This window comes from Papaver somniferum, chromosome 6 (genome assembly GCF_003573695.1).
Source record: "Papaver somniferum cultivar HN1 chromosome 6, ASM357369v1, whole genome shotgun sequence".
NCBI classification, from domain to species: Eukaryota; Viridiplantae; Streptophyta; class Magnoliopsida; order Ranunculales; family Papaveraceae; genus Papaver; species Papaver somniferum.
In genome coordinates this window covers 152,055,885-152,069,204 of record NC_039363.1, presented here as the reverse complement: position 1 = coordinate 152,069,204, position 13,320 = coordinate 152,055,885, and the positions used below count along the sequence as shown (strand labels likewise).

General features: G+C 39.1%; 1 non-coding gene across 1 annotated transcript; it reads right to left on the bottom strand.

Moving 5' to 3' along the window:
- Positions 1–6,345: 6,345 nt before the first annotated feature.
- LOC113292245 lies at positions 6,346–6,435 on the bottom strand. The gene has a single exon (XR_003331738.1). It is a non-coding gene; the product is annotated as a small nucleolar RNA Z221/R21b (small nucleolar RNA).
- Positions 6,436–13,320: the final 6,885 nt, after the last annotated feature.

Genomic DNA, 13,320 nt, shown 5'->3' with positions numbered 1-13,320 from the left:
TGGTAAATATAAACATTCTTGTAGAATTTTATTTTTAATACATAAACATTGATATTAAAGGTTTGTTTATTTTCTTTCAGGAAGGACTTGCTGATTTGAAGTACCGACAAGTTAAAGGCGTTGAGTTTCCCCACCGGGAAGTTTTTATATTTCTAAAGACCAAGTTCCCTGATTTCCTAAAAGAGCTTAAAAGTTCTGGTGATTCATGAACTCAAATGTAAACCCTGGTTACTATATGTTTGATGGGCACACCTCTCTGTAAACCCTCACGAGATAACACTCGTCCTTTAGGGTCACCTAAAGGTTTAAAGCTTTAGTACTTATGCTATAATTGTAACCTCGATTACTGAGAAATTGATCCACAGTTTAATAAAACTATATATTATTTGTCATACACTTATTGTATTATCATTCCATCAGTCCAGTTCATTCTGGCATAGATAAGACCATTCTATGAATTATTTTATTTACGCTATAAATTCAGCAGTCCTTAAGGCATTCAACACACACCAAAGAAAACATTCTCCTCTCCTACATTTTTCATCTCTTCAACAAAATTGTCCATAATACCTTTGTATACCACAGAAGAAGATATATCCATCATAAATGGTTGGATAGATGTTGTTACTCTCTCTGAGGTTCGTCGTCATTTGGTGCCGGCAACTAGAGTTTGGAGACAGGTTTTCGATAACTATAGAGATGTTTTTATAAACGTTCATCGAAGAACAGAAGCAAATATAAAGAGTAGGGTTGGTGTAATAGAAAAAGGAGTGAGCCAATACATGCGCATCCAAAAAGATATTTTTGAACAGCATAATAGATCTCCTTTATTGACCGTTGAAAGACTTGTAAGTGTATCTTGTCTATTTATCCACTTCATATCCATTTTTGTTTCTTTACTCCCCTAAATTCTTATGTGTTTACAGGAAACTGCTATATATGCTACAAATACCAGGAGAGAGTTCAAGTTTTATGAATGCTACGTCATATTGAAAAATGCATTTCCAGAATTGTGCGTGGTACAACCACCAAATAACCCCCCTCAAAATGGTGATGAAGATTAGTTATTCGACAAGTATTGCATAGGTTTTGTGGGTGCATCTCTGGCAAATCCTCCTGAGACTAAACTCGGCCGTTAGGGACACCGACCGGTTTAAAGGCTTGTTGCACATGCTAAGTGCAGTCCCGGTGCCTGCGACAGTGAGTTAGGGTTTGTTTCTTGTATTTATGATGTACCAGACTATGTCGTAAAGATATTTAAATAAAATTATTTTATTTATGTGTGCTTGTTAGTTATCGACAAAACCTCACCACATAAACATAACACAGTCAACAACGAATTGATTTGATACATAGTGTACTCATATGTCTCTGACATATGCACTTTTCCACAAATATGAATGACCGCTGACAATGAGTTTTCAATACTGTCATAGTGAGTTGTCGACCAATAACAGTGATACTTAAAATCACTGGCTTAGTAGCATGTACATGCTTTTGCTTTAATCACGTGGAGTGAGACTGGAAACTTAGTTTTTAATTCAATTTAAATTTTGGATGTTTGGCTATAAATAGCCATTAAATTAGAACACTTCTACAATCGATCCTCTTCTTATTTTATTTATTTATCTTCCATACCTTTTATTTCTTTTTCAAACATGGTTAGGTTCTCTGTAGCGGAAGATGAGGCTCTTATTAGGGCTTACTGTTCTGTATCAAATCATGTAATTCAACAAAGAAACCAGCATGCTGAGTTGTTTTGGGAGAGTGTGTTGCGAGAGTTTACCGGCATAATAGGAAATATTAATGGGCGATCTAATAAAACTATTGCTTGTCGTGTCTCCATAATAAAAATGGAGGTTAAGTTATCCGTAGTACTTCAAATACCATTGTATCGTAATGTTCCTGCTGGATGGAATGCAGCGAGAATTGTGAGTTATACCGTTGTTAAACTATATATCATTTTTAAAGAGGTACTTCAGTTAAAATAATATATGTTGATATGTGTGTATTATTGCAGGAGGGTCATGCGAGGGAGTTATACATGCAAAAAAAAAACGAACTGAATTTAAGTTCTATAATTGCTACCTTAGTTTGAGACAACAATTTAATCATATGAACCCACAACTGATAGCACTTGAGAACCAAGATGTCGGTGACGCCGGTGAAGAATAATTCAGAAATCAATGGGTTTTGTGGGTACATCTCTGGGACAAACCCTCACGAGACTAAAACTCATCTGTCCACTAAACGGTTTAAAGACTTGCTGCACGTGCTAACTGCAGTTGTGTTGCCTGCGACAGTGAGTTAAGCGTTAAGTTTTTGTGTACTACCAAATTGTAATAAGTGTACTACATTGTTATGGGAATAAAAAAAAATCATTTATGACGAAACCTGTTCATGCAGACCCCACTGACCCATTTTGAGTTTTGAAAACAGGGTGCTTTAAAGGACCTTGTTTCAGATGTCATTGTCTAACACAATTGGATGGTTGTATACCTAACTTTTATTTACTTATAAAAACCAAGACTAGTCGACAATGAGATTCACAATTGCTTCAGAAAACTAATAACCAAACAAAATAGGTTTTTTCTTTCCAAACTTATTAATCATCCACAAATGGCCGACGCCGACCCCTGGGAAGGTTTTGATGAAGACGAGCTAGCATCGGTATTAGATAGTTACTCGCAGGTCACCCAACAAAGTTCAATGGAGTTTTCATCAAACACACCAGTTGTGCCTAACATATCAAACCCATATGATAACGCAATAAATCGGTTGTCGTTGACCTAAACCCCTGTCCAGTAGCAAAACAATCAGAGTGTTTGATCCATAACTTAGGTGGTGCCTCCAGTAGCCGAAAAATAATTCCGGTACCGGAAGGAGAGCTTTAAAAGTTACAAGATCTCAGACATAGAAGGATAGTAACGGGAGAGGAAGATGTATCTACACAAGTCCTCCAACGATTATCAAGGGATGAAACTGAAGGTGCTAACGATCTTCATTTCCAGACTAAACCTTGGTTCTTCGCACAACAATATTACGCAAAGGGGAGAACCGCATTGGGTTCTATTAAATCGATAAACCAAAGAATCGAAAGGTTGGTTCTACTGGTCGAGGAGCAAAGAAATTATCTTGATGAATATTCTTTGAAAGTGAAGGTGATTTATACACTTAGTAATTAAATCAATTAAATTTCGTGATCAATTATTGAAACCCATTACTCATAATTGGTTTTTTTTATAATATTACAGGATCCCAGTGGTAAAATGCCAGCAAACGTCCATATCAAAGTGGTTGAACATCCTGACTATGGAAAGCATATAAGGGTGAGAGTGGTATTGGTTTTGAAGAAAGTTGTAATATTTTCTCCAACGAATAAAAACCATTACATAAACATAACGCTCCCCAATATCGAGAAGGTTTGTTCCAAATATATGTTCTAATGCGATTTCATAAACATTTCTGAAATAAAATTATTAACTTCATTTATATTCTACAGGTTATCCCTTCGGATTCTACCGTTGTTGTAATGGGTCGTCGACAAGTTTGAGTTAACGTTGTTACCAACCAAATCCGTTTTAATTTCAAAAACTGTTTTTAAGTATCTGAATAAAATTATACTACGTTGTTTAAGTGCTTACTTAAATGAACTTATTTAAGCATCATGTGTACTGGTAATTGATATTAGTGCGACATTACTCAACTGAAAATAAGATTTTGAATCTTAATAATTAATAGACGTCCTTAAATTTTTTCGAAAGCCAGCAACTGTTTAAAGAGACACCTACTATTTGGATGACATCACGAAGAGTACATAGACATCGTAAACAGAACATAGAAATAAAACATAAACATTACATAATAAACTACAAATGAACTAACTAAAACACATAATTAAACATTACATCATAACACATAATAGCTACCCAATTAAATTACCGAGCAACATAATTAAAACTTACTCAGCCTATTCCACCAACTGACAACCGGGACATTTTCAAAAATGTTCACCGTAAGTGTTCTTAGCTCTAGAGCGATGGAATTTCATAACAAAATTACAATCAGGCATTGGGCACGAGGAAACTTTTTCATGTTCAACCTTAATTATCCCTTTGTCTTTGAAGTTTTTGCAGAGTTCGTCTACTTTTATATCATCTTTTTCCTTGATTGCATCTTCCAACCACTGTGGTTTTTCACGACAATTTTCGAATTGGCAACGCAAGAACCTACTTTGTCCTGGTTCCGTTTCGAGTAACAATTTGATGCATGTACAACCTCTCTGTGGGCACTTCGAATACATCCAAGGACACTGGATTGCGGAATGGTCATCAAGAAAACAGAGTGGACAAATTTGGTTTGCCTCGACACACACTATCTGTTTTCCTTTCCTGCTAGAATTCATTTGTGACTCGGTATGCTTCGAAAACTGTATTATGCTTGAAGGGAGGTGTTTCTTTGAATGGTTAATGAATTGTATTTGTAAAAATTATGTTTGCTATTTATAAGATAAACCCCGTTGTTGATAAAGATAAAGTCATATCCATCTGAATGAGATATCAATTAGAGATAAAAATCCGATGCTAACAGTGGGTTGATAATGATAAAAATCCGAAGCTAACAGTGCGTTGATGATGATAAGAATCCGAGGTTAACAGTACAAGAGAGTATGTGTAAATGCACCTATACACATGTACATCCAACACATCTGAACAATAAATATTATTCCAACAAGTCTCAAAACGATTACACTGTAACCAGAAATCGTAAAAGAAAACGTAAATTCCAAATGAGTGTAAAGGGAGTGTTAACGAATAAAGATCAAGGAACGACTAGTCGTTAACCGTTCCAGGAAAGGAAAAACGGCAAATGGTTAGCCGTTCCACAAGAACGGTTAATGATATCTACTTTTTGAGAACGGCTAACCATTAACCATCTTCGGAGTCTTCCCGCGAAGCGACCCGGTCTAAACATTACCCTTGCGGGAATCACCCCTTTTGGCCACGCTTTTTTTGGTCTGGGAATCCCTTGGGCATGCCCATAAGACCCGGTCTAAACATTGATTTGATTGCTAAACATTAATTTGATTGCTTGAACAACATCATTACAATTGACCAACAATTTTTGTAAGAAATTGGAGAATACCCGTCCGGTCCTGGAGAGGTGTAAGAGCCCATCTTAACCATCACATCCCATATTTCTTCTTGAGTACGAGGAGATCTTATTTCCTTATCTGATAATCATCTGATAATGCGAGTATACATTTTATTTATTATATCAACATCTGATAATCGCAACGTCTACCTGTGCTAATTGTACTTTTGTTTGGTTTGTGCTTAATGAAAAGCTCTCCTTCAGCCTTTTCTTTGGTTGTACTTCGTATTGTCCCGAAGGACGGTCTCAACCTTGCAACGCTCGGTGTTTTTCTTTTTTTTCCGTGTGACAATCATTTCCGAACATATTTCCAAAGCGTACAATCCTTAGTGAATCGAATCGGTGATATTTAAGTTCGGTTGTGCTACAGACTGTATGTCAATGTAAAGGATCTCTCGTATGTTTAGGTTCTTCAAGGTTAAGAATGGATATATCAATCTCGTCATCATTATTAACATCATTGAGAAATAATAATGAACCCTAAATCCCCAAATTTCATATAAGAAAAAGAAATCTAAAGAAAATCAAATAACCGAAGAGAATTCAAAGAAGGAGAAATTTTCAAGAGTTCCTCTCAGACAAATGCCTCAGTTAACATCAAGGATATGAATGGATTATCAGTCTCGTCATCTAGTATTAAGGAACCCTATTTCTATTTCACAAAAAAAAATAAAACGATTGGGAAATCAGTTCAGAAAAACGAGATCGCTGGCTAATTAACCAGATTATGATTACTCCAAATCATTGTCATTTCTTCACAAGATTCATCACCAATTATGATTACTTCACAAGATTTCTTCACATGATTCATCACCAATTATGATTAATCCCAATCATGGACGGATCAGATTAAAGACCTGATCCTATTCAATTGTTAAATTAAGATAGGGATACTACAGATTAGAAACAATCAACTTTTAATCAAATAATTTTAAGTAAGGCTAGAACACATAACCACCTCAAATCTTTTAATTCAAAACAATATATTATGAGATAAAGAACCATCAAAGACCAATTTTTATCCCCAACAACAATATTATTACTGTACGGTCCGCATCATGGTTGGCCCTAAAGGACCCATCATTTGGTTCTTTCTCATCTCAAAACCCTAATTAAAACTAATTGCAATTTTTTTCAAAAAACTAATAAGATCTAAACAAAGATAGAAAAAATTCAATAAAGTCGATTTGAAGGCTCAGAATAGTTATGGTGAGTCGTTTATCAGCAACTGATTTAAAAAATCACTCTGAGTGGTGCATGACTTATATATCGTCACAACCTCTAAAATCTACTTCTGATTCGATTGCAGAAAAAAGATTATGAAAAACAAATCAAAACTAGAAGATACAAAAATCACTGAAAAACTTGATTAGATGACAAAAGAAAAAGAAAAAGAAAAGAAAAAATCTACAGGTTAAGTTCGAGATAAATAGAGAAAAAAGGTGGAGAAGCACCGCCTGAGATATGGTAACAGAGAACATCGTCTACCGCTTTTATATGTTTTGAGGACCAAAGGGTTTTCTAAACCCTAGCTTACTTTTCTGTCAAAAGACAATTTCAACCCTTAGTTTACCTGTGGACTGGATTTTTTTTTCATGGGAATATGGACTGGAATTGCTTGGTGGACGTTAGTAATATTAGGGGTGTCAACGGGTCCGGGTCCTCCCGGGTATCACTAGACCCGGATCCGGACCCTACTTATAAAGGTCGGATCCGGATCCTAACGGTTCCGGATCCGGTTCCTACACTTGTGGACCCAGAACCGGACCCGTTTAAATACCCGGGTACCCGTCGGTCCCGGGTACCCACTGGGTCTTAAGAAAACTATTAGAAAAACCTCAAAAACTTAATGTTTGTCTTTTTTTGGCTTGGATTTAAATAACTTTTAAAATTTATTATTATTTCTTATTAATGTACTAAATAAAGATTAAATGTAAGAGAAAAATTTAAAACGAGTAAAATATCAAAGATAAAACTAACAAAATCATGAATAAAAGTATGAATAAACGGGTACCCGATACCCGCGGATACCCAACGGGTATTACCCGTTTGGATCCGTTTAGATTCGGGTCCAATCGGGTAATTATCCGTCGGGTCCTAAGTTGCTAATGGGCCCAACTTTAGGACCCGGAACCGGACCCAAATCCACCGGATCCGGTTTCGGGTAATGGGTACCCATTGACAGCCCTAGTTTGTATCGATTCTGAATCAACTTAAGGCAGAGATATCATCCTGGTTTTTTACTACAAATAATACGGTCCAGTACTCATGTCCATGGAATTCAGAATGGGATCCATCGCAGGATCTGAAATGGTTCACTATTCCAACCAATCCTGTTAAAGGGGCGGCGGATTCCATTGGAGGGCCGGCAGTGAATAGGACAAAAAGAGTCATTACATGGTAATTCGAAGTGTCCCTTATAAAAGAAAAAACTGAAAATGACTAATTAACCCTTACATAGTTTAGTGTTGATAATCAAATTTCACTTATATTAACTCTAAACCAAATCAAAATCAGATTTTTAGAGTTAAAAAAAAAAAGTTTAGAGGAGAAGAAAAGAAAAACTTTTGTGATATTTGTGAAACCCTAGATTTTGATTCACTCAACCAAAATGAGTGATTCCAGTGACAAATTTGAGATGGGTGAATCTCTAAATTAGTTCCCATTAGCTTTTTGTCGCTCAAAATTATCTAAAGTACATAAAAAAAAATTCAGAAGAACTTACGGTTGGAATTTAGCTCGTTACAAACCGTAACTCCAAAAGTATTGAATACCAACCGTAACTAGTTCAATTTGGGGAAAACCCAATCGTAATACCAGTTACGGTTGGTAGAATGACAACATATAGCAACCGTAACAAATTACGGTTGGTAACTAATGAATCGAGATCAACCGTAACTAACCTACGGTTGGTAAAGTTATTTGAGTTACAAGTCGTTACTCAAATACGGTTGATAACAGTGATGCAATTACAAACCGTAAAAAGAAAATGAAACATCCAAGACAACTTACGGTTTGTAACTTAAGTAACGAGACCAACCGTAAGTAATTTACGGTTGCAAAAAAAAATCGTATCTGAACAATGTATCTCAAAATCAAGAACTTACGGTTGGTATTTGAGTTAAATGAACCGTAACATCAACCAAATCTTAGTTACGGCTCCAATTGAAGTTATTACCAACCGTAACTCACATGCAACACAGAAATTTCAATTTCAGTTTTGATCCAAAACCCTAATTTTTGATACAAAACTAACTTAAATAAAACACAATAAACTAAACCCTAACTGGGTCTTTTCGAAATATAGTTTTCAATCAACGATTATCAATTTTTCAAATCGCTGATTGATCAAGGACGATGAAATTTCAATTTTAATGGAGGAGGAGAAGAGAAGAGAAGATGAAAAAATCAAAAAAGTTTTTTGATTTTTCCGATTCCATTATGTTAAAAATTGGAGAGGGTAATCTAGTCAATTTACACCCCCTAACCAATAAGAGGGATAACAGGGTTGATTCCAAATCAAAGGTTTAGATGCATGACAAAATTGGTGTAAATAAAAGTCGTAGATAAAATCCATTTAGGGTGAAATAAATTCAAGATTTAAATTTATTTTTGAAGATGCATCTTGAATTCGAGGCACGGTGAAATAAACTCAGGATTTAAATTTATTTTTGAAGATGCATCTTGAAAATATGAGAATTTAAGGTTTCCAAAGTTTTGGGGGTTTTGATCATTGGTGTTTATCTTGTGAAGATAAACTTCTAAATATGATGAGTTTTGATAGTATTATGTAAGTAAATAAGATGTTCAAGTTTTAGAATTTGTGATTGGATTGTGTATGAATTACGGGTTTATCTATCTACATTTTATGGATACTTGTTATAGTTTTATCCATTAAAATTATCAGACCATAATGTTTGCAGTTAGGTATCAACAACCTAAAAACTCAATACCATCCCTCACTCCAGAATAAAAGTAGCACTGGTGGAGCTTACCCTCTATCCTATTGGTTGGTGAGCGTAATCTCGCACTCTCATTGGCTAATTGAGAAACCATTTGTATTCGTCGGATGAAATTTTGTTAGATATGGTGCGTTAATCTGACAATGTGCGGTTGTTTGAGGGTGAAAACGGTTTCTGCTGATTTTGGTAATTTCGGGTGTGTGGGTGAGAAACGAATTTAATCCCTAAACAATGTACTCCAAGGGAGTACTTTAGATTCGAGAGATCAATCTGTACAAATCCGGTCTAAACCAAGAAATGGTCGTTCCAGACTTTCTTCGGTCACAAAGTGAAGGAGAAGGGTTGGTTTTGGGGAGGGAAGCGAAGAAAGTGTTGAGACCAAAATAGTTGATTTTGGAAGTGTAGTTATTTCACGACTTATATCAGAAAGTGGGAAGCTAACAGATGGAAAGCTAGCAAATGTTTTCTGAGTGTTGTATCCTCCTGACCTGAACTTGTTGTTCGGTGGAAATAGGTAATGCCTATTTATACAAGTCGAAGTGAAACGTACTCTGGTCTCATTAAGAAATGGAAAACGGGTGAGTAAATGGGAGGAGGTGGTAACCGATAACGCTTGGAATTGATGTTCCATAAAGAAAGCGTTTCACCATTACTCCCTGTATTTATCAACCACCTCATCCTTATGACACTTTGTTATAACGAGCATAGTATATGCCGCACGCTGTAAACCACCAAACCAATATCCAATGAGCATCCCCCAGTTTGTGACATGTGTTGATGTCTCGAGTGTTTTCGTGGAAAACATGTAGCATGTTGCTGGCTCGGTGGTGACCTTCAACGGTCGAGATTTTTCATCTTAAGAGGAAGGTAGCCGTTGATTATTGCAACCTTTCGTTTGGTAGTCAGTGGCATGAAAGTATGATCAGTATGGCTTTAATATGGCCCAGTTTAGGCGCGGTCAAAAGTTAGGGTTTTGGCTTTGTTTAGGCACGACCAAACTAGGGCCAAAGGTTGCCATGTGTTAGTTGGTAACCTTGGACGGCTAAGATCTGCATCTTAGATGAAAAAATGGTCATTGATTGTTGCAGGCCTTCGTTTTGGTAGCCGCATAGGAAAGGCCGACATGGTATGGAGCGGCAAGGTGGTTGGCATGCCATTGGCACATGTGACATGGCATGCCTTGGCGCGGTTTGGCGTGGCCAAAACTAGGGTTTTGGTCAAAAGGTTACCATGCGTTGTTTAGCGACCTTGGACGCTAGGATTTGCATCTAGGATGGAAGGGTGGTCGTTGATCGTAGCACGCCTTCGTTTGGTAGCCGCATAGGGAAGGCCGCCATGTTGGAGCCAAGGCCACTGGCGCGGATGGCTTGGCATAGTGGGGCCAAGGGTTTGGTACGGACGGCTTGGCATGGTGGGAACAAGGCAAGGTGCGGTTGGCTTGGCATGGTGGGGCCAAGGGTTTGGAATGCCATTGACGCATGGTGCGGCTAGCATGGTTGGGGACAAGGCAAGGTGCGGTTGGCTTGGCATGGCGAGGCCAAGGGTTTGGCATGCCATTGACGCATGGTGCGGCTAGCATGGTTGGCATGCCTTGGCGCGGTAGACGTGGCTGGCATGGTTTGTCATTGGCACAGTGGTGCGGATGGCATGGTTGGCATGCGTTGGCGCGGAGATGTGGCTGGCATGGTTTGCCATTGGAACAGTGGTGCGGCTGGTATGGTTGGCATGCCTTGGCGCGGAGATGTGGCTGGAATGGTTGGCATGCCTTGGCGAGGAGATGTGGCTGGCATGGTTTTCCATTGGCACAGTGGTGCGGCTGGCATGGTTGGCATGCCTTGGCGCAGAGATGTGGCTGGCATGGTTTTCCATTGGCACAGTGGTGCGGCTGGCATGGTTGGCATGCCTTGGCGCAGTAGCATGAGAATTAGGATTTGGCATAGATGATGTCGGTCAATGTTAAGGGTTATGCCGTGGAACATGACACATAAAAAAAAAGGTACCCTGTTAATTCTTACGTAGGCATGCTGATCGATTCAATAAATTTTCTAATGGTCATAGTGACGTCATGTCAGTTGTACGGTTTTACGATTTTAACCCTAAGCTAAAAACCACCATAACCATTAAGTCCCCTGCTTAGCTCGGAACAGGAGTATTGTTGCGAGGTAAGCATAAGATGGTGATGGGTAAGGACAAAAATCGAAACGACAAGTCGTGGAAAGATGGTCAGGAAGGTCCGACTAACCTTTTCGAGAGGTAAGGAGAGTCCATGATCCTCGTGTTTGACGGCCTTGCGTAGATTCTTTTCGTGGTGTAAAACATGAAGTGGTGAGATGAAGATCGTCGTCTTAGTCTGGCTATGCATCACCTTGGATGGGTTAGGGAACATCATGACGCTGGCTTGGCGAGTTGTCGGTGTTGGTGCGACAAGTGATGGCGCGGACGGCTTGGCCTGGTGGGGCCAAGGAAATGGCGCAGTTTGCTGAGGCAAAGCATGCGCGGACGGCTTGGCATGTGGGTCCAAGGCATGGCACGGTCCTGGCGAGACAAGCATGGAGGAAGGCTTGGCGTGGTGGCGCCAAGGAAATGGCGTGGGCAGTCTTGGCATGGTGATTGGTCTTCGCGGGCCCGATTGCCTCTTTTCCTTACTTGACTCAAATAGGAAGTCCTTTCCTTATTCAAACTCCTAAGTATCATGCCTATAAAAGGAGGGCCGGCCTCTCCTTTTACTTCACACCTATATTTTTTTATTCTGGCCGTGCGGTAACAGTAAAGCGGACGAGCGAATCCCAGGTATGTCTTCCAACACTTCCTCTTTAACTTTTTTTTTTTTTTGTGTTAGTGCAAACCCTAGTTGTAGGCGTACCTTTTCATGAACTTGTAGAAATGTTGTCCTTCTGCGTTGGTATGAATCCTAGCCGTAGGTGTGCTTTGCACGAACTTGTAGTAACATATAGGCGTGAATATCGTAGTGATGTTGGTCGTCTCAATTACCGTGCAAAGTAGGCATGCATGAGCTGGTAATTGTCATTCCCTTCCCGCGAAAACCTAGCTTCTAGGGTTTACTCATTTTTCCTGGTGTGACCATGTGTATGGTTTCCGTGGTGGGGCGCGCCTCCTCGGCCGTGCGCAAATTTCCCGCTGCAGGGTATGGTCTTTGCATGAGGTGGTGATGCAGGGTCTATGAGTCCCCATTTATTTGCCTATGCGCGTTATGACTTTGAAACAAATTGGATCGCGTCTAGGATGGATCTCCTATGTCTGATAAAATAATTTCCATGCACTTTCCGTAATAATTTCTCTTCGTATTGTTTCATTGTAGTTATTTCGAAGGTGGAAGTAGCGTGAGAGAATTTTCGTTAGGATGTCATTTGAGAAACGTTTTGCCGTACCGAAAGATGTTGGCAATTCCAAGCCAAACATATATGATGAGTTCTTTACAACATCCACCACGATTAGGAGAAATCATCCCAAGTATGTGTCCATTCTTCTGACTGGTCCGGAAAGTGAAGGAGAGGCCCGGTCGGTCCGTCCAGGAGGTGTAATAAGGTTTTGTCTTCAGAGGAAAGAGTATCATGCTTCTCCTGTTGACTTTAAAATCTCGGTGAGTCCGTTGCGTCCCTTTGAGAAATGGATGCGATTCATGATGAGCCAGGAATGTGTAAAAGCCAGTTTGACCAAGGCGCAGATTATTGATGCTGTCGCGGCTTCCCAGTGCTTCAAATTAGGAAAGATATTCCAGGATTGGTTGCTTTTATTTCCAGATGGTGTCCAGACACTTACACATCCATATGCAGGTGGGGTGAAATGACTATCTCCTTAGAGAGCGTGGCCGTGTTGCTGAACCTTCCTGTAATAGGAAACCTCGATGTCAAATTGTCTGTAGATGAAGAAGAAATGCACGCCGCTCTGGTTGCGAAATCAAAAGGATTTGTTCAGAAAGAAAACGAGACGAGGTGCTTCTATGGCTGGTGGGTATCTCAGTGGTTTCCCGATGAGTTGGATCTGAATCAGAAGAATAGTACGCTTCATGTCGCGGCATTCTTGGCTCTTTGGTTATCCAGAGATATTTTCGATGACGGCTCGGGTAAGAAGGAGATAAGACAGGAACTTATCAAGTTTGCCATAAAATTGGCAAAAGGTGTCATTCTCCCTATTGTCGGCTTTTTTCTTGGTTCTCTGTACACACACTTGGATCAGCTGGTCG